We start from the raw sequence: 24048 nt of genomic DNA, 5'->3' as shown, positions 1-24048 counted from the left end.
TTTACTTCAAAAGTCACCAGGCTCTTGTTGAGGGAAGAGCGGAGAGTCAGGCCCACAGGTGCCACAAGAGAACATGAGGGCAACCACCCACCTTCACCAGAGAGTGAAGGACTTTCATGAGAGAGCAGTTGTGAAGTACTTTGTGGAGAGTGCAGAGTCTGATGGGGCTGGGGTGTGAATGAACTGATAGTTATAAAAGTTCTCCATGGGATTCTAATGTACAATCAGGCTGGGAACTCATCCTATGTTTCTCTGCGGCACCCAGAAAAACAAAATCCAAGTGATTGTTTTCCTTCTAAGGAGCTACATTGGTGAAGAAGCTTACGTTGGACCTAACTCACAGGTGGTCAGTCAGTGACCTGTCTCACATCTGCAGCCCGTCAGGTGCCCACCCAAGCCATCCTGCCTCTCAGGCCTCCTCTTCCAGAACTGTACCCAAGTACTAATTTCAGCCTATAAGTTTCCATATATATTGGTGTTTTTATAATCAGGTGACCTTTATGGCTTCAATTAAAAAACACAAACACTTGATCACTCCAGGTCCTAAAGTTTGTCTGTTTCCCCAGGGTTGGCATTTAGCATTTAGCACTGTCTAAGTTTCTCTCTCTCTCTCTCTCTCTGTCTCTCTCTCACACACACACACACACACACACACACACACACACACTTACGAATAGGCCAATACCCTCCCCCCTAATATTCTAAGCCACATCCTAAATGATCCTAGTGGGGGCTCCCTGAACACCTTCCATCATCCCAAACTGAAGGAAGTTCAGAATGTGCTATGAATCCCACACTGACCCAGAACAAGGTCCCTGAAACCATTTCTCCCTGAGCCTGGTTTCTGAGCCAGGGCATGCTAGGAGCCCCTCTCAGAGTCCCAGGTCACCCTCCAGAGAAAGGTCTGATTTTATTCTATAAATTGTTAGCATTTTTACAATAGAAATGACTAGGCCACAAGATCCCTGGTATGAAGCAGCAAAACACTTTAGGAGTGGCTACCTCAGAGTGGAGGGCAGCCTGGGAGGGGTTTACCTCATGGCAACTCCAGCCAAGGCCATTGTTGCTTGAAGGCCCTGTGAGGCCCCTTGGATTGCCAGAGTGAGGTCACTTGGAAGGAAGGTATACTTAGTGATGTGGACAAGGAGGCTCTGATGCAGGCTCCAAAGTCTCTTCATTAGGCCTCTGTCACAATTGAGGTGTTTGGAGGACTCGGGGCCCAGCCCTACTCCCAGTCATGCTTTCTTCATCCCCAACAGGCTACAGATGTGACTTGCTCTCATATTTTTCCATCAAGACAAGCTTCTTCCCTTAAGACAATAATTCTTTAAACAATGTCATGTGTTGCTTACTGACAGTGACACATTCTGAGAACCAGTACTGGCTAACTTGGTCATTGTGTGAACACCATAGGGTGTGCATGCATAAACTAAGATGGCTATGATGTTACCTGGTGATAAAATCTTATGGGCCCACCAAGATATTGTGGTCCATCATTGACTGGAGCATAGGCCGGTTAGAAATACAGGCTCTTAGGCCCCAATGTAGACTCACTGAGTCAGAATCAGCTTTGCGACAAGATTCCTTGGTGATTGGGTGCATATTTAAGTTTGAAAAGCACTGGTCTACTACTGGTTCTCAAACTTGAATATACATTGGAATTGACCAGAAGATTTAAAAAATACCAATGCCTGTATCCCACTCCCAAGACTGATTTAATTGTTCTGGGATGCAGCTTGGCCACTGGTAGTTATAAAGGTTTTCCAGGCTGGGAACGCTTAATCTAAAGGGCATAGCACAAGGCAGCTGGAGACCCGACCTCATTCTTAGTGGCTGATGTTCTTTCTTACTTCATAGAAAAGACTGAAATCATCAACACTCCAAACTCCCTCAACTTCCCCTGAGCCCTGACATCTCCCAATGGACCACTACCACCACAAAGAAGTGAGATGTCTTTCCCTTTTGCAAGGCTGACTTGCTGGAGACCTCTGCTAAGAAACCCTGAGCCACTCCACTAGCTCTTTTATGTAATGGGTTTTTTTGAGAGAGGGTCTTGCAAGCTATTTGCCTTGGCTGGCTTCGAACCATGATCTTCCTGATCTCCGCCTCCTGAGTAGGTAGGATTACAGGCGTGAGCCACCGGCACCTGACTTATTTTCTACTTTTGATCCAGTAGTTAAGCCACATCCTCAATGAAATGTATGAAATTCACCAGCCACTTACTATGAACCAAACAAGAAAAAAATCATAATTTTTGTTCTTTAGTACAATGCACATATGGTTTCACCATTCCAGACCTAGGATGCACTAAATATCTAAGAAGTGATTCCAACTGGGTAAAAAACGGTTTCTCTCTCCCCATAGGGTGTAATAATTATCAATTACTTGCCCCAGTGATTAAATTTTCTGAGCTTTAAACATCGGCACAGGGCCTTTTATTTTAACCAAAGCTGTGAACATAATTACTACATAAATGTATTCCCAAATCGGTTAAAATATGAAGAATACACAAAATAGTCACCAGCCTTATGGTTGATTGCGTTTTATATTCAGTGCCTCCAAAAGGAGTATCACTAACCACATTAGCTTTGGAAATGAGTTCCCCAACACACTACTGACTTTCTTACAGAAGTGGTGGTCATGTAGCTTTCAACTGAACCAACCTCTGGGAGGATGGGCTATGGGAAGATCCTGTTGAAGGGTGTAAACATTAGGTCTGATCTGATATTGATGAAAAATTGGAAGAGGTGGGGTCCAGCATCATCAACTGGCCAAGGACACCAACAGCTTCAAGCTCTTCCTGAGGAGGGGAGGTAAGGTCCATGCCCGGAGATGCTAGAAGTTATTTGTGTTCATTTTATCATCTCATTCTTTTTATTCTCATTTCCTACCTTTGTGGTGTATATAATAAATAAATATAAGATACATATGTAATAATATATGTGTGTATGAATGCATGTATGTGGTGTGTGGGTGTGTTGAGAGGGTGTTCAATTTTTTTCTGACAGGAGTGCAAGAATGAAGATGTTGCCACTCAGCAGGGGAGATGAAGATCCCAGTACTCAATGAGATGTTCAGGGTCCCCCTGCCTGTACAAGTCTTAGGGTCATTAGCCCAGTTCACATGAGACCCAATCTCCAAAATAACCAGAGCAAAATGGACTGGAGGTGTGGCTCAAGTGGTAGGGGCCTGCTTTGTAAGTGTGAAGTCCTGAGTTCAAACCCCAGTCCCACCTAAATAAATAAAGACCTATGACATGGGGTGCTTGTGAGATTAAAGGATTAATCTAAATAAGTACTTGGCACAGTGCCTGGCACATGGAAGGTACTCAGTAAATCAAGGCTACTGTTATTGTCCTCATGGTCATCAGCACTGGTTCCGTTATCATTGTCACTTTTTTTGTGTGTGTGGTACTGGGGTTTGAACTCAGAGCCTACACCTTGAGCCACCCCACCCAGCCCTATTTTTGTAATGGATTTTTTGAGATAGAGCTTCACGAGCTATTTGTCCAGAGCTGGCTTTGAACAACGATCCTCCTGATCTCTGCCTCCTGAGTAGGTAGGATTACAGGCGTAAGCCACTAATGCCTGGCTTCATTGTCACATTCATTACTACCACTACCACTATCTTCAACTTCATTAATTATTCTCATGGTCATGGCTGTCATCATTGTCATTGTTGTCAGCTTGCCATTGGCATCATTGTCTTCCTCATCAGAGACACTGGCTGCATTTTCTCCAAGCATCTTGAATAGCATCACCAATGCTCCCTCAGCATCTGAACGGTTTGCACATTTGTAACCCTGTCTGTTCAAAGATTCATTTGAAAATCAGCTGCCAGGAACTGGGATGGCACTTACCATAGAATTAGTGTTACACCCAATGGTGAGGTTTCCAGGCCAGCTCTTCAGACTCACTCAGTACAACAGAGCTGAAATATTGAACATTTCCAATGAAAAGAGAGGACAGTGCTTTCAGATAAAACTACAGATGGTTGGAAAACAATGAAATAAATAAAAAATATTCTCACTCAGACTGGAAGGCAAGGGGAGAAAGAATGGTAGCCAGAGCCGCACATATCTGGCATGTGGACTCTTGAGCACTTTCAAAGGTCCTGAAGTTACTGCCCTTGACTACACATAATTTTACTTTGGATCCTTTAGTTTTCCTTCTCCTCTGCATAAGAGCCTAAGAAGCTCTCCTCCCCTACTTATCAGAGGTAAATCACTTACTAATACAAGGGGGGGAGTGGATGAGTAGAAGTAGAGGGCAAGGATGAGAAGGAGAGGGAAAGTGAAGAAACCTTCTAATAAAACTAGGCATAAATGGAAGAAAAGAAGATTTTAAAAGTATGTATAGGTTCAGATGAGAAAGCGACTGCTCAGCTGGCAGAGGGATGAAGCCTAGAGAAACTGTGGGAAGCTGTGAGAAAAATACAGAATGAAGACTTCTTCAGTTGGTCATCGGGGCGCTGTCAAGCTGCAACAGCTTGGTTGCTGCATGGTGTGGAGGGAGAGGTGGGGCTGGAGCTTCTCTGCACATTGAGGACATGTTGAAAAAGGGGACATCGTCCACAAGTACAAGTACTACGGGTGCATAAGGATGCCGTTCCACATTTTGGCAGGACTTCTCAGACCTGGGCTTCTCCCACCAAAACTGGGTTTTCCAGAAAGAAGCTGATAAACAACTCAATGAAGTATACGACTGATAAGTCTCAAGTATTATATTTTCTTTATTGGCATAATAAATGTAATCCAGGAATGATAAAGTTATGGACAAAGAAATGAAATTCTAATTGAGGAACCCTGGGAATGGCTTCCCTAAGTGTCTTGACATCTTTCCATAGAGGCAAGAGTTTACAACTATGACCAATTTGCTGGCTCTATTAAAAGGCACCTGAGTGGGATATGGCCTTACCCTTTAAGAGCTCACATCTAGGCTGAGTGCCGGTGGCTCACACTTGAAATCCTAGCTACTTGAGAGGCTGAGATGGGAAGGTTTTCTGTTTGAGGCCAGCCTGTGCAAAAGTTCATGAGACCCCATCTCAACAGAAAATGCTGGGTTTGGTGGTACATGCCTGTCATCCTAGGTATGGCAGAAAATGTAAAATAGGAGAGTCGTGGTCCAGACCGGCCTGGAAAAAAAAAGTGAGACCCTATTTCCAAAATAACCAGAGCAAAAAAGGACTCGAGACGGGGCCCAAGTGGTAGAGCCTGCCTGGCAAGTGCAAAGCCCAGTTCAAACTCCCTTACTACCACCATTGAAAAAAACAAACAAAACAAAAACCAAACCAAAACAAAACAAAAAGCCTCACAGCTAGGAAAGGATATATGAGTGTGAGCCAAATTCCTCATTCCTATGTAAACTCAAACTTATTACTGCCCCAAAGGAACTTCCTGAGTATGTGCCTCCCAGGTGCAGAGATTTTAGCAATATCCGCATGGTATAGGACCTTATTAACTGAACTAGCTACCTCCTGAAACTCTGATTTCTGCCTTTCCAGGTTTCTGTGCAGAAGTTATGGGCTCTCAAAGACTATGCCCCCATATACAACACACTACTGTAGGGTGGGCTGCACAGTAACCATTGCCAATGGTGAGGAATATGGTGAGGAAGGTGAAGAGGGGAGGCTGCTGGTTTGGGATGAGCCCAACTGGCTAGTTATCTTAGCTTGGGTTCCCCCATGGAAAGACCCTATGGCAAAGATTTGACTGAAATTAGTTTATTTGGAAGATTCCAGAAAATACCAGTAGGGGAATGAAGCAGTGAGACAGGAAAGGAAGAAGTCAATTTATTAAGCAAGTTATCACTACAGCAATTGGAGCTCAGTTCCATTGGGGGCGCTGGAAGACAGTGTAGAACACTTTCCTCAGAGCTATGTCACTGAGAGGCTAGGAAGTTGGGGTGTTTAGTCACCAACTGCCATCCATCACTGGTCAAGGGCTGCTCCTGGAGGATGCATTTATTCCTTGGTACTTCCAGCTAGCCAGGCATGTAGTCCAGGCCAAGTGCGCCTGAGACAAAAAACAAAATACAAACCTTCAGGGAGAGTCCCAGGCGTTTGCAGTAAGCACCCTTTGATGAATAGAGGTGAGTCTGAGGGGACATGGCAGGGTACCAACAGTATCTGCTACACCAGTCATGTTCTGAAAAGCTGTAATGCTCGTTATGCAAATACCTAAATGTCACTAACCGAGGCCACCATGACCAGGTGTTTCCCCTGTGGATGGCACCTTCTATGACCCATGTGAAGAAGACACTGTGTTATAACAACAACGCTCACGCCACAGAGGAATCCGCTTCTGTGGAGTGTAACTTGAGATCTTATACAGAACAAGGCATGCAAGGAGGCCAGAGATATCTATCTTTCAAAAGCAAAGTATTCAAGAGATGGTCAGCTTGGTGGATACGCTCCTTTGTTGCAATATATCTGGGGCCCTCCAGAAAGTTCTTTTAATCATATTTGTGCTGGCCAGAATGCAAGATGTTCCTGGGATGAATCACAGAGGGAGTTTCTTTTCTAGTGATCTTGTGTTCCAACTCTGGGACCAAAAACAATAAATAAACAAACACTACCTCACTTCATCAGTTGCATACTGCCTAAAAATAATAATAATAATAATAACCTTGACCTGAGAAGTACACAGACAACGCAGGGAGGGGTGGAAAGCACTCATCTTTTAAACAGGAGGACTTCTTTATGGAATTTTGTTTTCTCAAAAGTACCCCTCTGCCTGGAGGAAGCTCTGTCAAGAGCAGAACAACACACTTGGCAGAATATTAGGGCTGGAGAGTCTTTTGAAGTCCATAAAACTTCACCATATTTATCTTAAAACAAGTAAGGTGGTTGGCGCTAATATAGGATAAACAATACAAGGTTGGGGTGGAGGAAGGAAAAGATTGGCTGCATAACATCTGGTTAGTTGGCAATGAATATTGTAAGTGTTATTTCTTATTTTCTTTAGGGGAAGAGAATGCAATGCATGCATTTACACACACACACACACACACACACACACACACACACACACACAGTGGCCAAGTAGGAACAAAGGCACCTGTTACTCTCTAATAGTCAGGGGGCAGGGCTTAAGTTGATTCTTCTTCTTCCTCATCAACTTTCACCTCTGGTATTTTTCCCCTCTAAATTCCCACCATTGAACCTTTATTGCACAGATGACATGTGTATTGGACCTTGCGACTTTGGTAGGATTTCAGAGTAGGAGATGGCAGAATAGAAGAAGGTTTTCCAGAAGTGCAGGAATGGAAGAAGGAACAAGAGGACAGGTGTGTCCAGGACAGGCCAGTGGGCTGGAAAGCTGGATGCCAGGGACTGTGGGGACTTGGGGAAGAGACAAAGATGCTTGGAACATTAGAAGACTGTCAACTCAGCCAACACAATTTTGATGTCTTCACTGGTCCCAGTAAGCAGAAAGCCTTGATTCAATAGTGAGATCACTGAACAGGGAGGAAAGGAAAAACTCATTTAGTTTGCAGGGCTTTGCTAACTTCTGTGTCCCCTGCCCCTTTCTCGATGCCTCTCACACACACTCACAGGATGATAATAATAAACCATTTACTAAGCACTGACTTAGCATGTGCCAGGCACCCTCCTTGGTACTCTACATTCATTTTCTCTTCTCAGTTTCTCAGCAACCCCAGCAGATTGGTACCACCTTGGTGTGACTTGATTTGCTGGATTGCTGCCTCCCATCCTCCATTCACCCCCAGGAACTGAGCTCCAAATCCCTAGGAAATGGTTGTTTCGGTGGCAGGGAGGGACTGAGCCTTCCAGAACATTAGCAACATTCACTGAAGAAAAGGCAGGTCTGGGGGAGGTAGGGGAAAGGGAGAGCAAAGATTCCCGGTAGCATGTGTGGGGCAGGTGGATTAGGAATGGGCAGAAAGTGAGTAGACTCTCCTGTCTCTGATCAGAACCTAGAATTCTTTGGCCTTCTTCTGTGTCTCAGACAGGCCTGCCTCACTTTGCTTCCTGGCCTAACTCTGCTGGAGTTCCCTTCTCTACAATTGTCACTGCCATTAGTAGATGAGTGGGTCCTGAAGAACACAGCCTGAATCAGATGCTCCCTTTTCTTGTCAGAGACAGCTCCACTCTCACTTCCTTTGTGCTATGGTTTGGATAAGTGTATGCTAGAGGTCCATGTGGTAAAATGCTTAGTCTTCTGCTTGGTGGAATCTTTAAGAGGAGGGGTCTAATGGGAGGTCTTCTGGTCACTGGGGGGTGAGCCTTTGAAGAGGGATACTGGGACCCAGCCTTTCCTGTTCTCTATTTTTCACATCCCAGCCAATGTGCCAACTCACCACAGACACCACACAACAGGCACAACTGACTATGTACTGAAACCTCCAAAACCAAGAGCCAAAATAAACCCTTCCTCACATCTAAGGCATTTGTAACGATAATGGAAAGTAGACTGTGCCTCAGGACAAGCTTACATCCCAGGCAGGGGTGGGCTCATTCTTATTCTCCCCAGGAATATTTTAGCTGTGGTTGACTAACTAGCTGTTCATGGAACTCATTTCCCCTTCTCCTTGGACTACAGTTCCCAGCCTCCCTTGCAGTTAGGTGTGGTCATGTGCCTGGGCGCTAGCCAACAGACTGTGAGTGGAAATGATGTGTACCACTTCCAGGCCTGGCTCCTACAATCCTTGCTTCCATAGGTCATGCTCCAATTCCTTCCTTCTTGCTTCAGCTTGATGTGCAAGGACCTTTTAGAAGCCACCTGACTAGAAAGGAGAGAAATGGAGGGGATGAACCAATTAGGGATACAATACATATAAACATGGAAATGTCATAACAGAACTCTGTATATGTATCTTAAACAAAAATGCCTTTTTTCAAAAACAGAGAACAGGAAGGTAAAACAGGTCCTGTCTGGGGTCTGGTACCAGTGGGAGGGGGAGGATATAAGGAAAGGGTGTAGGAGGGTGAATATGGTGGAATATTATGTACTCATGTATGAAAATGGAAAAATGAGACCTGTTGAAACTATTCCAGGAATGGGGGGAAGGGGAATAAAGGACGATGATGGAGGAGTGAATTTAACTAAGATATACTGTAAGCACTTTTGTACATGCCACAATGTACCCCCAGCACCACAATATAATTTAAAAAAAAAAGAAAGAATAAAAAGAAGCCACCTGATGAAGATAGGCAGTCCCAAAATGGGAGAGCCTACATGCCTGAATCATGGCTTAGAAGTGGACCATCTGCCATCAGGAACACCCATCTGGGGCTTTATGTGAGGAAGAAATCCACTTCTATTGTGTTTGAGCCTCAGTAAGCATTCAATTTGTTAGTAATAGCAGCTAGCATTACCTTACCTGATATAGCACTTCCTGGGACTGTCTCTGTCCTCTGGGAGCGTCCACTCTATGACTTCCTGCACTCTGGGAGCCTTCCAAATCCGCTGGCTGAAAACCTGAACTGCAAAAGCAGCCCAAATGCTCAGAGCCCAATCCAAGCTTCCATGTGCTGACTTTCCTGCAGTTAAAGCACCAGGCAGCCTTAGCTATTGGTCCCGATTTGAGCCAGTTTATTAATGTGGGTTCAGAACTATTCTTTGCATAAATGTCCTGTGAAAGAGTGTTTCATTAGCACTCAGGGCTGGCTGGGGGAAGGGAGCTGCCTCCAGGGAGTAGGGACAGGCAGGGCTGAGAGCAGCTTTGCTCCCTAAGCCTAGCAACTCCTGAGGCAGCCTTGCCCAGGTCAGTGGATGGGTGGTGGAGGGCAAAGTAGCAGGACCCTGGCACGACACAGGCAGACAGGCCCAGGAAGTGGGCATACCTGGCTTCTCACCAGAGGTAACTGCTGGGACCACAACACCGCTTTCTCTCCTTGCACCTTTTGCTAGTTTGTAAAGTAGTGTGAAGCCTGGAATTTCTGCCTTTTTCCTACCAGGATCTAGGATCGTTTTCCCTTTGTCATAAGTCAAAGTCAGTCTCTCTCTCTCTCTCTCTCCCTCCCCCTCCCTCGTCTCCCTCCCCATCTTTCCCTCCAGTACTGGGGATCTCAGGACCTTGCACTTACCAGACAGGCACTTTGCCACTTGAGCCATGCTCCCAGCCCTTTTTGCTTTAGTTTGTTTTGCAGATAGAGTCTCCCACTTTTGCCCAGGCCACCTCTCCCTCCCATATAGCTAGGATTACAGGTGTGTACCACCATGCCTGGCCCTCATAATTTAACTTCTAGGCAAAGATTGCTCATTCAAAAGTGTCCTCTGCCTCCTCTGACCTCCAAAGCGCTGCCCCTAATGGGTCTTTGCCTTGCTTTCATCATTATCACCCTTTTTCTGGGTTCCTCTCCAAAAACACTAGTTCATCTAAAGACACGTGGTAACCAAACTGATCAGAACATTTGGGGCTTTCCTGTGCAAAGGACCCATCTTAACTATCTTCTGTACCCTTCAACATTACCTTGAGAAGTAGGCAGGGATCATCCCTGTTTCAAAGATGAGGGACCTCAGACTCACCCCAAGCACTGCAATAATATCAGAGGAGACTCGAACTAGCCTCTGTCTACCCCCAAATCAAGGTCAATACAATTATTCCTAGGCCTTCGCTCCCTGGCTCCAGAGACCCTTGTCTGGGGACTGTGGTGTCTGTAATGTACCTTAAAAGGTACCAGCACCTCCAGAGGTCCATTTCTTGTACATGACTCAGGTGAAGCCCTCACCTGGCCAAGCCACTGCTCGAAGTGACTGCCTTAGCAGCCTCCATCCTATCTCTTGATCACCATTGATACTTAAGGCTTGGCTAAAGAGTATATGAACATTTGCAATGTTTCCCTTAGTGGTGAAATTGATGGCTTGCTAATTAGCAGATAACTATAAGAAAAGGGTAAAATTGGGGGTATTCAAGAAATACGGTATAGATTGGCTGAAGTATTTTAAAAGTAGTCCCCATCCTTGTGCAGACATGGTTGGAGACACCAGAAAAGCCAGGAGCCAGCACTCGAGGACATGTTTCAGATGCTTGCCACCTAACTTGTCCCACGCCTGGCAAGTGGTTTTAGAGGCTTACCAGTCTAGAAGGTAGTCACATTCTACCTCGGGAATGTTATACTGTCTGCCTTGAGTGGTTCTAGCACCTGGAAGGATAGTCAGCTGGGAATCTCGGAACAGCTTATGAACTGCTGGCTGCTTACTCTTTAGACTGTCAGTGTCCACATGTGTGTGGCACCACTGAACCCTGATACTTGTCCTGAGGCTATTGCTGTGTGATTCTGAGCTCCCTAAGAAGGGGGTCCTTCTCCTCCACTCAGACTCTCTTATCAGCCTCCTCCCCTAAGTCCCTGCTCAGGGCTTTGGCCTTGAATTTCCCCTGTGGCATCACACAGAGAGCCCTTAGGTCTAGGAAGACTGCCTTAGGGACAGGGATGATGAATGGAAACTTCCTGTCCATAAAAATTTTAAACCTGGTTTCACTGGGCACTGGTGGCTCATGCCTGTAATCCTAATTACTCAGGAGGCAGAGATCAGGAGGATCAAGGTTCGAAGACAGCCCTGACAAATACTTCCTGAGACACTATCTCAAAAAATCCCTTCTCTCTCTCTCTCTCTCTCTCTCTCTCTCACACACACACACACACACACACACACACACACAAAAGGCTGGTAGAGTGGCTCAAGGTGTAGGTCCTGAGTTCAAGCCCCAGTACCACAAAACAAAAACACCTGGTTTCCCTCCCATAGCATCTTTTAGTGTCTGAGTTGGCATTGATGGACATGCTTAAAAATTCTTTAAAACAAAAAAACCCTAAGTAACCATAGAACATCCATCAGAATGACTACGAGTAAAAGATCTTTAAACAAAAAATGGTGAGGAGAAATTGAAACAAGTTTATACTGCCCATAAAATGTTGCCACCACTTTGGAGAACTGTCTGGAAATTTCTAATAAATTTCAATGACTGCTTTCCCTGTGCTTAGCAATTCTATTCCTGGGTGTCCTCAACCCAAAAATGAAAACATATATTCACAAAAATACTCTTGCGCAGATACCCATAGCAGTTCTATTCATGAGGACCACAAACCAGGAATAACCCAAATACTTGTCAACAGGTGAATGGATAACTAGGCTGTATTGGGTCCTCTAAATAGGATACTACTCCTCAGCCCAAAGCTGAGGTGTCTGCAATGACACCATGAAGCTCAATGACACTGTTAAGCAAAAGAAGCCAGATACAAAAGTGCACATGCTACAGAATTTCACTGATACAGAATGGAAAAACAAGGCAAAAATATTTCCACTGTGATCGTAGAAATCAGAAAGTGGTTGTTTTTGGGCAGGCAGGAGAGGGAACTGATTGGAAGTAGACCCGAAGAACCTTTTCGAGGTGATGGGCATGTTTTCTGGCATCTTTTAGGTAGTGTCACGTAGGTGCATACAACTGTCAAAGCTCATTCATCTGATCACTTATTAATCATTTTGTTTTATGTTAATTATCCCTCAAGTTAAGAAGAAAGACATTAAAAATACCGTGGGAGAACTGCAAAAAGGGGAAAAAAGTCTTCGGTGGTTCTGTGCATATGCACTGTGAGTTCTGAACACCCTAAGCCCAGTGTGGGGAGGGGAGCAGAGGTGCAGCAGGGCTGCTGGCAAAGAGTCCTCTTAAAGCACCTGCCAGGGGCCCTTTATGTCAGGCACAAAGGAAGCAGCAATGTCAGCCACCAAACACAAACACTGAGTGAAATAAAATAACACAGGCCCCCAAGGAAAGTTGGCCCAAGAGTGTAGGATAGATATCAGGCTTTGAGCCAAAATTGCTTTCCAAGAAATGCCAATATTTTTGTATTTGGGAAAGAGGGAGTATTACAGCAAACAAGAGCCAAAATGTGTTGGTCCTTGGACGACAATGGCTGCTCCACTGAGGAGTCTGCATAAGGGACTTCAGAGGGCTGATGCTGACCTCCATAGGTCTCTGGGATGCATCATCCAGAAAAGCCCCAAGCGGAATGGGAAGGTAGGAGCTCCTTAAAAGGAAAGGCATCCTTCCTTATTTTGCTCAAATAGCAAACAAAAGCTTTATCAGCACAGGCATGAGTTTATGAATCAGGCTTGCACACAAACCCTGGTCCTGCCCCCATGAGAACTGTGTGGTCTTGGGAAAGTGACTTGGCCTCTCAGAGCCACAGTGTCCTTGCCTGTGAAATGGGGAAAATGATTCCTGCTGGTGAAGTAGAAACTGTCTAATGCCCAGCAAGTACTTGGCACAGTCATGCCTGGTTTCCAAGGGTCTTTCCAGATTGTCTATGTCAACCTCTCACAGGAGAAGGAATCCCCTTTGAGCCAAATTAGCATTCTTTTTTATTTTTTACAGTTATGCTGGGGGTACATTGTGGGATTTACAAAAGTTCTTGCAATATATCAAATATATTTTTTATTTTTGAGTTCACAGAATTTGCATAACCATAATCCATGAGTTCATGATATTGTTCTATATATGGTCCACTTTTGGGTTGCTTTATTTAGAAAATGGTTTTACTTTTAATATTATAAAATCTAAAGTAATCAAATAAACATTAGAGAAGTCATCCCCCACCTCCGTTCAGCAATATGCGGGTCTCCCTCTGGACTTTCTAGTACTTCCATTGGCCCCTTCCGCTTGGACTTAATTCTTTATAATGGTGCTAAGCATTAACAAGAAAGTAAGTCGGGGTAAGTGGATAGGGACTGGTGGCCAGAGAAGGGACTACTTCCGGGAGGTGACCAGGGAAGGCCTCTCTGATGTGGAGTCATCTGAGCAAAGACCTGAAAGGAGAAAAGTGGACCCCGTGACACAATAGCATCCTGGTGCTCCTAGGAGACATGAAAGAGAAGGAGAGTCAGAGTCAGTCTTTGTCTGTCTGTCTGTCTCTCTCTCTCTCCATAAGAGAGGGCATAACATGTGATCTTCTGATTTTCACTTTACAAAGTCTGTCTGTTAAGACCCATTTTACATATGAGGAGACAAAGGTGCGGAGGAGGTGAAGAGGTGAGCTGCACTAGGCCAGGCATCTGGTTGGGGCAGGGATATTGTTAGAATTCATGGCTCTGAGCATCTTCTGTGAGGCCACATGGCCCCTCTGCACCCTCAAATGATTTGAATTCTACAAAATGCCTCAAGCAGCTTTCAGGTAATGAGGTGACAAATAGTTTATTGAAATGGTGTTCTTCCAAGCAGAAGTTCTTTCACCATGAAAAAAGATTACTTGAAGACTAATTAGGATCCTGACATTCTTTAATGACTAATTCCTTAGAGCCATGTCAAAATCCATGTGACTATTTCCAAATTATTTTTCTTATCATAGGTGATATTTATTCTCAGGAGAAAAGTCAAAAATAGGCTAGTGACATTCTTTGAAATTTGAGTTAAGTGTTATAATTACAGCAGAAGCAGCAAGAATTTGTCTTAATAACCAGGAAATATACAAGTAGTAGATTTTGCATGTATTCTAATAGCACTCCTTCAATTCGGAAGAGGTTGATGACAATTCTTATTCGTAATGATGTAGATACAAATGTTGAGGTCGTGGGTATGAATGTTCCCTTCATTTTTGTTTGGAAACTGAGTTTGGTACAAGATAAAAACAGCAAGCAAGACTTGTGACTCACGATTGAGTCTGACCTGCCTTCCCTATTAAAACCTCAGGGGAAGTGGATTCGTCAAATCTGTTTTCTTCTTTGGCTAGCTAAGCCCTTCCTTCCGCCACTCACCAGCTCATTATGGCAATAGACCCACGTGCTGTTTCCATGTTGCGTCCCCACTCCAGGCTCAGCTACAACTGCAGAAATTCTGACGCAAGAGATCACAATTCCTGACTTCTGACAGCCTCTGATTTCTCCCAGGAGAATGAGCAGATGAGAAGTTCTCCACGTTTTCAAAGACGGACGAATTCAGGCTGTTTCTGAATCCCACCCAGACCTTTCCCTGCCTCTCCTTTTTCCTGAGGACAATTCTGGAAGTCTGCAGATGTCACAGTCTTAACGGCAGGAGGGGCCTGGCACCCCTTGGCACAGGTGAGAACCATGTGCTTTTAGATACTTAAATGGTGCCTCCACCAGACCGAGACAACTTTGTCTAGTGGATGCAACAAAAGGACTCAAACTATTGCCTGATAAGCTGCTGAGCGATTCTCTTCTGAAACTCTCTGCCATTGTGAAAGCTCAGGAGCACCGACAGATCTCACAGGTGTATAGGCACTCATTCCCTATGGTTCTAATTTGAGAAGAAAAAGAAAAAAAAAAAAAACAAAATGAAAAACCAAGCCTGGCGTTGGTGGCTCACGCTTGTAATCCTAGCTACTTAGGAGGCAGAGAGAGATCAGGAGGATTGTGGTTCAAAGCCAGCCCAGGCAATAGTTCAAGAGACCCTATCTCAAAAAACCCATTATAAAAAAAAGGGCTGGTGGAGTGGTTCCAGGTGTAGACCCTGAGTTCGAAACCCAGCCCCACAAAAACAAAAAAAACCCCACAAGGCAAAGTCATAACAAGGTCAAGACTAACCCTTCCAATTTGTAGAGAAGAGGCCCTACTTAATGAAATGAGATAGAGGTGCCAAGCTCAGCCTCTGACTGGCTGAGGGGGGTGAGCAAGGCCCTTAACCTCTGTATGCTTCAGTCTCCTCATCTGTATGATGGAGAGGGGTAACAACAGAACAGTTAATGGGAGTGAGGAAAAACATGCAAACCACTCTGAACTGTTCCTGGCACATGGTAAGCACGCCATAAGGTTAGGTATTGTTCTAATTAATAATAAGAGATAGGAAGTTAAATGACCCTCACTGGGAAATGCTAAATAAATAATCGGTGAGAGTTATATTTGAAACTATAAATTAGCAATGAAGAAGATGAAAAGGAGGTGATTTTTCTTCTCAGCAGAAGTTAGGACTGTGATGTCTTCTTTTCCATGGCAATAGGTAATCTATTGAAACATGAGCCTGGCACAGGGCTGGCTTCTCATGGCCCATCATAGACAAGATGTGTGGGGGAACCATATCCAACATCAAGTCTAAAGTGACAACTATAAGGTTAAGAGCAGAGGTGGGGCGATGAAGGAGGGTTTTTTATGGTTCTAGGGTTCAAACTCAGGGCTTTGTGCTTGCTAGGCAGGCTGTCTATCACTTCAGCCATGCCCCCAGACCTTTTTGCTTTAGTTAGTTTTCAGATAGGGTGCTGCACTTTTGCTCAGGGATGGTGTCAGACTGGAATCCTCCTACCCACATCTCTCATGTAGCTGGGATTACAGCTGTGAACCACCACATCCAGCTTCTTTTGGTGAGATGGGGGGACTCACTAACTTTTTGACCCAGCTGGCCTCGAACCATGATCCTCTGATTTCTGTTTCCCAAGTAGCTGGGATTACAAGCATTCACCACCACACTTGGTCACTGATGGAGGGCTTTCACTGAGCCAGACTGTCTGGGGAACAGGATATGGAGGGACAGTCAACCCTGACTGTACAACAGCCTTAACCAGGGAGTTTTGAAAGATCTGGATCCTCAAGCCACACCCTAGAATCTTCCATAGTCAAGGCTAGGTGATAGGATTTGTTAGAACCCCTCAGGTGATTTGACACATGCAGTTGGGGGTGAGGGCCACTCATTGACAGTCTGGACTTCCCCATCATGAGAGTGGAAAGTTTATCCTGCTCAGTCAGTCCTCAGGAGGCCCAGACACCATCTTGGTTCTCTTCAGAGAAAGCCCACCAAGTCCTGTCCAGGGCAGGATTGAGTAACAGTTCTTCATGGGGCCACAGTACCTGGGATACAGTCTGGGTTTGAATCAGTAAGTGAATGATAGATGAACGAATGGCTGAATACTGCACCATAACAAATGTCTCCTGATAAGGAAGTAAACTGGTTAAAAACTTTCTGGAGGGCAATTTGAAAGCATTCATACCTACTGACCCAGAAAATCTGCTTCTTGGAATCACCCCAAGGAAACGCAGTCCCTGGCTGGCTTTCCTCCCAAGTGCCTGCAGCTCTGATTAAAGAGAGATCTGTGGGCTATGGAAGGGAAGTGTGGATAGTCCAGGGTGACCTGCTCTTGCCATCTTGCCATCTCACTTCCATGGAGAGCTGAAAGAAGGCACATGTTATTTTCCTTTCATTAGGGTTTGGGATTCGCACAGACTTTCAGATAAGAACTCAATGATCTAAAACTAAAAAGACTCTTCCAGAAAGGAGAAAACCCATAGGCCTTAAACATCACTTGTAAGAGGGCCTGATGTCTGGTTTTCAGCAGAGTGGCCCTCTGGCAATATGCCCCATAATGAGCTGATAGCAAAATGGGCCCCTGTATGGTTAGTGATGTGACCCAGTATTGCAAGCTGGTAAGAACAAGGTGTCAGCGGTTTGAAGCCTTGTTCAAGCACATTGAAGATGGGTATTTAACTTAGGAGGGTTAAAAATCTTCACTTCCTAAAGTATACATTGAAGGCACAATGCATTAGGGTAATGCATTTGTCCACAATCAAGACCCATCTCTCAGGACAGGATCTCTCTCTTCCATGCAGGTGATAAAAGACTGTCTCCATTATGTAAGTAACAACCCTAAAATGACTGGACTTTGAATTAGGGGCTGGAATTGACAGGAATGAATTTTGCAAATATGTTATTTAAAAAGTCCAACTATTGGGCTGGACACGGTGGCTCACGCCTGTAATCCCAACTACAAGGGAGGCAGAGATGGAAGAATCATGGTTTGAGGCAAAAATGTTAGTGAGACCCTAATTTAAAAACAAGCCAGGTGTGGTGGTACATGTCTATAATCCCAGCTACTTGGGAGGCAGAGGTGGGAGGACTGAGGTTCAGGGCTGACCTTGGGCAAAAATCCAAGACCCTATCTGAAAAACAAGCTAAAGCAAAGCAAAAAGGGCTGGGGGCATGACTCAAGTGATAGAGCCCAAGGGGGAGCTCTGAGTTCAAACCCCAATATGGCAAAAAACAAAACAAAACAGAAAACCAGTCCAACTATTTCAGCTGAAACTATTAGATGTTTTGTATGTGTATATACTTCTTGGTACTTAAGAGAAAATAAAATCATCTTTAAGTTTAAAAACATTCTCTGGGTAAGACCACTTATAAGAAGCTTAGTCCAGAAAAAATATTATTCTTGTGTTACAAAATCAAAGCCATGGAAGAAAAAAATCAAAGGGAGAGAGCAGTCAGGAAAAATGTCCGGGTTCCAAAATGCTGTGGGAGACCGCATAAAAAGCATGGTAATATTTAAGCTTGTGCTAAACATACTTTTTTCTTCAGCCACTTTTCACTGAGTGTAAGTTTACGTACGCTTTGTCAAATACCTCCTTAAGGATTTAGGCTGAGGGATTCCCTACCATATGGGGGCTTAACGCTCAGGCAAGGTTAAGGGGGTGGGTAGGCTAAGGAGACCAGCCCTCGTGCTCAGCATGTCCCATTTCTAAGGGATCTGGCTAGTTGTACTGAATCCCAGGCAGCCATTCAACAATGAACATAGGTCGTGGGTTTCACGGAGGCCCAGGGAGTGTGTGTGCGTGTGTGTGTGTGTGTGTGTAGCTGGGCTGACTGACCCACACTGGCAAACCACCAAAGCGGTGGATGGTAGGCGAGTAGTGACATCCTGGATACCCAGGATGTCATCACCACTATCATTGTGACCATTAAAGCAAGCCTTTTCCTGAAGAGGGAATAAAACCAAGGAATTCTTTGAAAACTGACCAAAGCAGTATAAGAAATGCTATTGAATTATTGATCCCATCAAATGCAAATGCCTCTTCCTTGATGAAATCGTGTGTTCTGAAACCAACAGGCAAGGAGAGTGGCAGCTCTCCACTTGTGAAGGTCGTGGTGACCTCCATGTGACCAGATCTGCTGAGGGAGTCTCTTGGCCTTCAGCTTACTCAGCTCAGCAGTGTTCAACACAGTCAACTGTTCCCCTCCTTCTTTTAAAACATAAATCGGATAGTCTTACTCATCTGCATAAAAACTCTCCAATGGCATCTCATTGTACTTTAAAATAAAAGCCAAGCCCTCCAAAGCTCTATCTGATCTGCCTTCATTTTAACTCTTTCCACTCTCTGCCTTTTCCTCACACTTTCCTCCTTGCTCAGCCCACTTTTCCTCCAAGCTTCCATGCTCTTTCCTGCCTCGGGGCCTTACACTGTATCCTCAGCTTCCCATAGAGGCTTCCTTCTCAGACTTTCTCAAATCAAAGCAGTCTCCTGCTTTGAGAAGGTTCTGTGGCCTTCTATAACAGCCCCTCAGTCTCCATCCTGGTTCTTCTTTCTCATATCAGTCTCTGTGTAACTTTCCTCCAGTGCCTATCACATTTGTAAACCTTCTTTTGTTTACTGTTCTTATTCTGTCTTCTCCACCCTATCTGGACTTGAAGCTCCTTGGGGGCACAGACCTCATGTGCCATGTTCATTGCTGTATCCCTGGCACCAAGAATAACACCTGGTTTACGATGGTGCTCCGTGAATATTTATTTGGAGGAAGGAATGAAGGGGGAAGGGAGGCACGGCAACGCTCCCAACTTGTGTACTCAAAGGCTGGTATGCCTCAAATTTCTCACAGAGGTGGGAGGAAATACTGAATAGTAGGTTTAATTGATTTTGGCTGTAGCTGAGTATATGTAGAGTCATTGTCACATGGCATGTTGAGCTGATGCAGGATAAAGTGACATTGAGCTTATGATGTAAGAAGCATTGCATGGGGCCCTGAGGCCAAATGGCTAGTCCACTAGGATATAGAGTACTTGACTTGGAGGCTGTGTAGGAGAGCATGGCTCAGAAGTGGGCTCTGCTCCCACAGCACCCCCTAGTGCTCAGACAGAGGGAGTGAAACCCTGTGATCCTCTCATAGGACACGGAATGATGGTTCAGAGCCCCACCTAAGTGATTGTGGGCCTATGGCCAAACTCTGAATCCCTGGAAGGTAGGGGTGGGGCCTTGTTCGGCACTCAGTAAACATTTGCTCAATGGTTGTATTAACAGAGCTTTCCCATCCAGACTACTTATGTTTTATTAAGAAAACATTTATACAAAAAGCCTATTATGTGCCAGGCACTCTACTACGTGTTTACAAACAGTCGATCCTCACAAACAACACTACAAGGGAGAGGTACACGACTGTTACCACTTCTTTACAGGTGAGAAAACTGAGTCATGAGAAGAATAAGGATCTCGCTACCCAGTGGCAGAGCTGGGAGTGAGCTTATCGTGGCCTTGGCTTCAGAGTCTATGCTCTTACCCACTAGCCTGTGATGTTGAGGGTGTGTAGGGCCACACACTGTGTACCAAGGGTAAATGGGAAGCTGGGTACTTATCCCTTAAGGAAGCCCTGGGGGGTGAAGCCCTCCTCGCTTTATACGCTCCTTCCTGGTGCCACCTCTGCTGGCTGAGGGAAGAAAGGGGGCGGGGAGCTTTGGGGGCTCCTACTCCCCCAGCAGAGTTATTCCTCTTTCTGTTTCCACTCTAGATCTAGGCCGGGAGTTCACAATTTGGTGTAACTCTTCCTGCCACCAAGGCGACATTTCGATTGTCACATGTGCAGTGGGAGTTCCACCGGCATCTAGTGGATGGAGGAGGCCAGGCATATCAGTAAACATTCTACAACACGCAGGACAGCTCCGCCATCCCCAAACCCACACAGAGCAAAGAAAGAGCAACTCACAAATGTTAATCATGCTAAATAGTGACTTACTCTTAGCATTTAGTTTTTGCTACTAGGGTTTGAACTCAGGACCTCACACTTGCTAGGCAGGCACTCTACCACTTGAGCCATGCCCCTAGTCCTTTTGCTTTTCAGACAGGGTCTCATACTAACATTGCCTGGTTTGCCCTTGGACCACTTCCTTAATAGGTGGGAGTATAGATCTGTACCACCATGCCCTGCCTTGTTTTGGTGATAGGGTCTCCCTAACTTTTACCCAAGATGACCTCAAATCTCAGTCCTCCTATCTTCACCTTCCCAAGGTGGGAAGCACCATGCCAAGTTCTAAGTCACTCTGGTCTTGATCCAGAGACTACTTTTCAGAAAATAAAATGAAAATGACTGTAAGGGCATCAAGGACAGGCCTAACTGCAGGCCTCTGAGAAATTCCAGCCTGGATCCTGATGCACTTGTACAAAGTGTGCAGGGAAGAGGCAAGGACCTTCCTGCCTGCTTCCTTCCTTTCTCTCCTGATCCCTGGAACCACAGCTGCTCCCTCCTGCTGAGAAGCTGAGAGCAGCTCTGCCCACACGGCACTAATACCCATGTCCCCTGGCAGCTCCTGGATGCTCTGGGCTTGGAATTTGGTGTTCTTCGAGCCCTATTTCTTAGTTACATTCTAGAGATGAAGGGAAATCTATGTGTAATTCAGAAACAAATGGTCCTACCTTTGATTCTTCTCAAACATGCCATACCAGAGTAGAATTGTGTGGTTCCTAAACAGATTATGGAGGTCTCTGGAGAAGGAAGTAGACCTGGATGAGCCCAGCCAAGCTAGACAAGGGCCCTCCAAGTTAGATCCCACAATAGAGTCCAAGAGAAATTAGTATGTTCTTTATGGATGATAAAAAGAAAACAAACTCAGAGTCAGACTCAGAGTAGAAGAGTGGGAACACTAGATGGTGTGGTCAACCCTAAAGTCCTGGACTTGATTGCTGGCTCTGTCCCTGACCTCTGTGACCAGGAATCATCACTCCACTTTCCATGTGTGAAATGGGGTTCTAGACACCCCGGAAAGGAAGGTAAGCGAGGAGCCTGTCAAAGGGCCTCATACTGCATGTGGGTTGGAGGTCAGAATTATCAAATTTTTGTTTGCTCACTTACTAATGTTCTGGTTTTTGTTGTTATTTGTTTGTTCTCATTTGGGGTACCGGGGCTATCACACCAGGCCAATGTTCATCTTTTTATTTGCTTATCACTATTTACCCTTTAGCCATCTCAACATCCAAGGGCTCCAAAAGCTACTTATGTCTCTGGCTTATGGGGAATTGGATGTCCTGAACACTCAGGACAGAATAATAATGAACACAAGTAAACCTTGAGATGCAGTGTATGTGATTTCATTTGAAGGAATCACATAGTTGATTGGGATTTAAAACTGGGCTTGAGCTAATGAATAAACGTACAATCCAGAGCCAATGGAGTGTGTTAAGATGCTATTTCACTCTCCACTGTGTGTCAAAAAAAATGTGTAGGATGGTGTGGATAGGATCCTGTCTAGATTAATGGATCACACCAGCAGTTCCCAAACCCAAATCCTCTGGGGAGCTCGCTGGGCACATAGACTCTCCATGTGAGAGTGACACCCAAAACCCTGCCCCAATAGATCTGCTAGGGTCCAGGAATGTGCAGACACAAAACTTCCTGAAGGTGAGTCAAAGGTCAGATCGTCTTAGGAACCTCTTGACAAGCAGTTTATCAAGTACCAACCACTGTGCCATGATCCTTAAATTTCTTTTAAAAAAATCCTTAACCAAGAGGTTTTGCAAGCATTGTTTGACGCTGCCTTTGCCTTTACATCTGAGAGATTATTTTTAGCGATGAGATTTGTTTTCCTTCCAGCAAGATGCTCTACATCATTACTACCAATTAGGCAAGTTCATTTAAAAGCTTTGAATTCATACTTGTAAAATTCCCTTTTGCTCATCCAACTTTATGTCTAAACAGTGCCGTTGATGGCTGTACAGTTCCCTTTATGAATTCCACTCCTGTGGATATATTTCCAAAATTGTTTCAGAATTTCTTTGTCTGGAAAAGCCACGACTGCTGGTTTTAATAAGAACATGGTTTAAACATAGGTATCCAGGACACCGATACTGCATGGCTTCCGGGAACACAGGCAACACCCAGTGCCCACAGTACCTTCTCTTTAAAACAAAACCCGGCTCCACCCAACTCCATTCTTTCCTCCTACAAAAGGACTTCCTCCTCACTCCCTTCTCACTCTACTTGGCCTTTAGAAAGAGAAACATGGCTTAATAGAATGAGAACCCAGGCTAGACCAAATGAAAAGCAAAACTTGGCTCTAGCTAAAACTCACCAAATATCACAAAGTATTCACAATAATGTGCAGCCATGTGGCTGGAACTCAGTAGGTACTCAACCCCTAATGGAATGAATTCAATTATTAGACAGAAACCTTTAAGAAAACCCAAACAAGAATTCTCTGAACAACTGCGACATTCCACAGCGTTCACATCTGAGAATGCGCTTCTATTACGTAATCAACAAAGTAAAGGAAACTTTATTTTTAGCTACTGGACTTGACAGGGAAGATCGGAGTCCTATTTAAACTTCTCTTTTATCCCTAACCTTCAAATGACACTTCTATGATTTGCTTTTTATAATTTGTATTTTTAAAAAAAGACTCAGTTAAAGATGGCCTCGAGCAGATTTAAAACAATACAAAACAACAAGAGAAATAAACCAGATGGCAAAAAATCATAAATCAGGCCAAGCAGTGCTGAACAAGCTACAAAGGAAAGCATCATCAAACTGTAAAGGGACGAGGCACTTCGTTCCTCATGGATAAGCCTCCATTATTGCTTCCTTGCAAAGGAAAGCTTGGAGGTCATGCAGGAGAGGCTGGTGTCATCCCTCCTCCACCTGTCACAAGCTCGATGGGAAAGGGCTGCGTGACAGTGTTGAACCCCCAAAGGGTCAGGCCTCAGAGCAGCAAGTGGGGCACAGTTTTCCATGTGTCAGAAAAAGAACAGTTTGGGAGGATCTCTGTTTTAATTGCATGATGGTGAAGGTAAGCAAAGAAGAAAAAGAAATTGACCCAATATATCTCTGCACTGTTTCTAACACTGAATGGAAGTAACAACAACTCCCTTCTAGAAAAACCATCTCTCCCCTTCTTCTCCACAGAAACATTATAAGCACCCTCTGGGCAGAGGAAGACAAGAAAGACACTCTGAAATTCAAGACTCATCGTGCTTGGCTGAGTCCACACTGGACTAAATGTTTGGATCTTCCAAATGTTTGGAGATAAGGGCTTTTGTTTTGCAGGATTTGTTTTGTAATATAATTGCTGGGTGAAAAGTAAAATATTCAGGAGTATTTTTGCATTTGT

The 24048-nt window shown here is 44.7% G+C and overlaps 1 protein-coding gene across 3 annotated transcripts in view; it reads right to left on the bottom strand.

The window, feature by feature from the left end:
• The window catches only part of Rai2 (retinoic acid induced 2), a 58919-nt gene that overhangs the window by 7026 nt on the left and 27845 nt on the right, over window positions 1-24048 (bottom strand). Inside the window, exon 2 of one of the 3 annotated variants that reach the window (XM_074063563.1) lies at window positions 3860-3930. The exons of the other annotated variants lie outside the window; for them this stretch is intronic. The gene's annotated coding sequence lies outside the window, so the exon portion shown is untranslated. The remainder of the gene's footprint in view (window positions 1-3859; window positions 3931-24048) is intronic. 3 annotated transcript variants of the gene reach the window in all.

This window comes from Castor canadensis, chromosome X (assembly GCF_047511655.1).
Source record: "Castor canadensis chromosome X, mCasCan1.hap1v2, whole genome shotgun sequence".
Classification (NCBI taxonomy): Eukaryota; Metazoa; Chordata; class Mammalia; order Rodentia; family Castoridae; genus Castor; species Castor canadensis.
The sequence above is the reverse complement of the archived record's forward strand: the minus strand, read 5'-3'. Positions and strand labels throughout refer to the sequence as shown.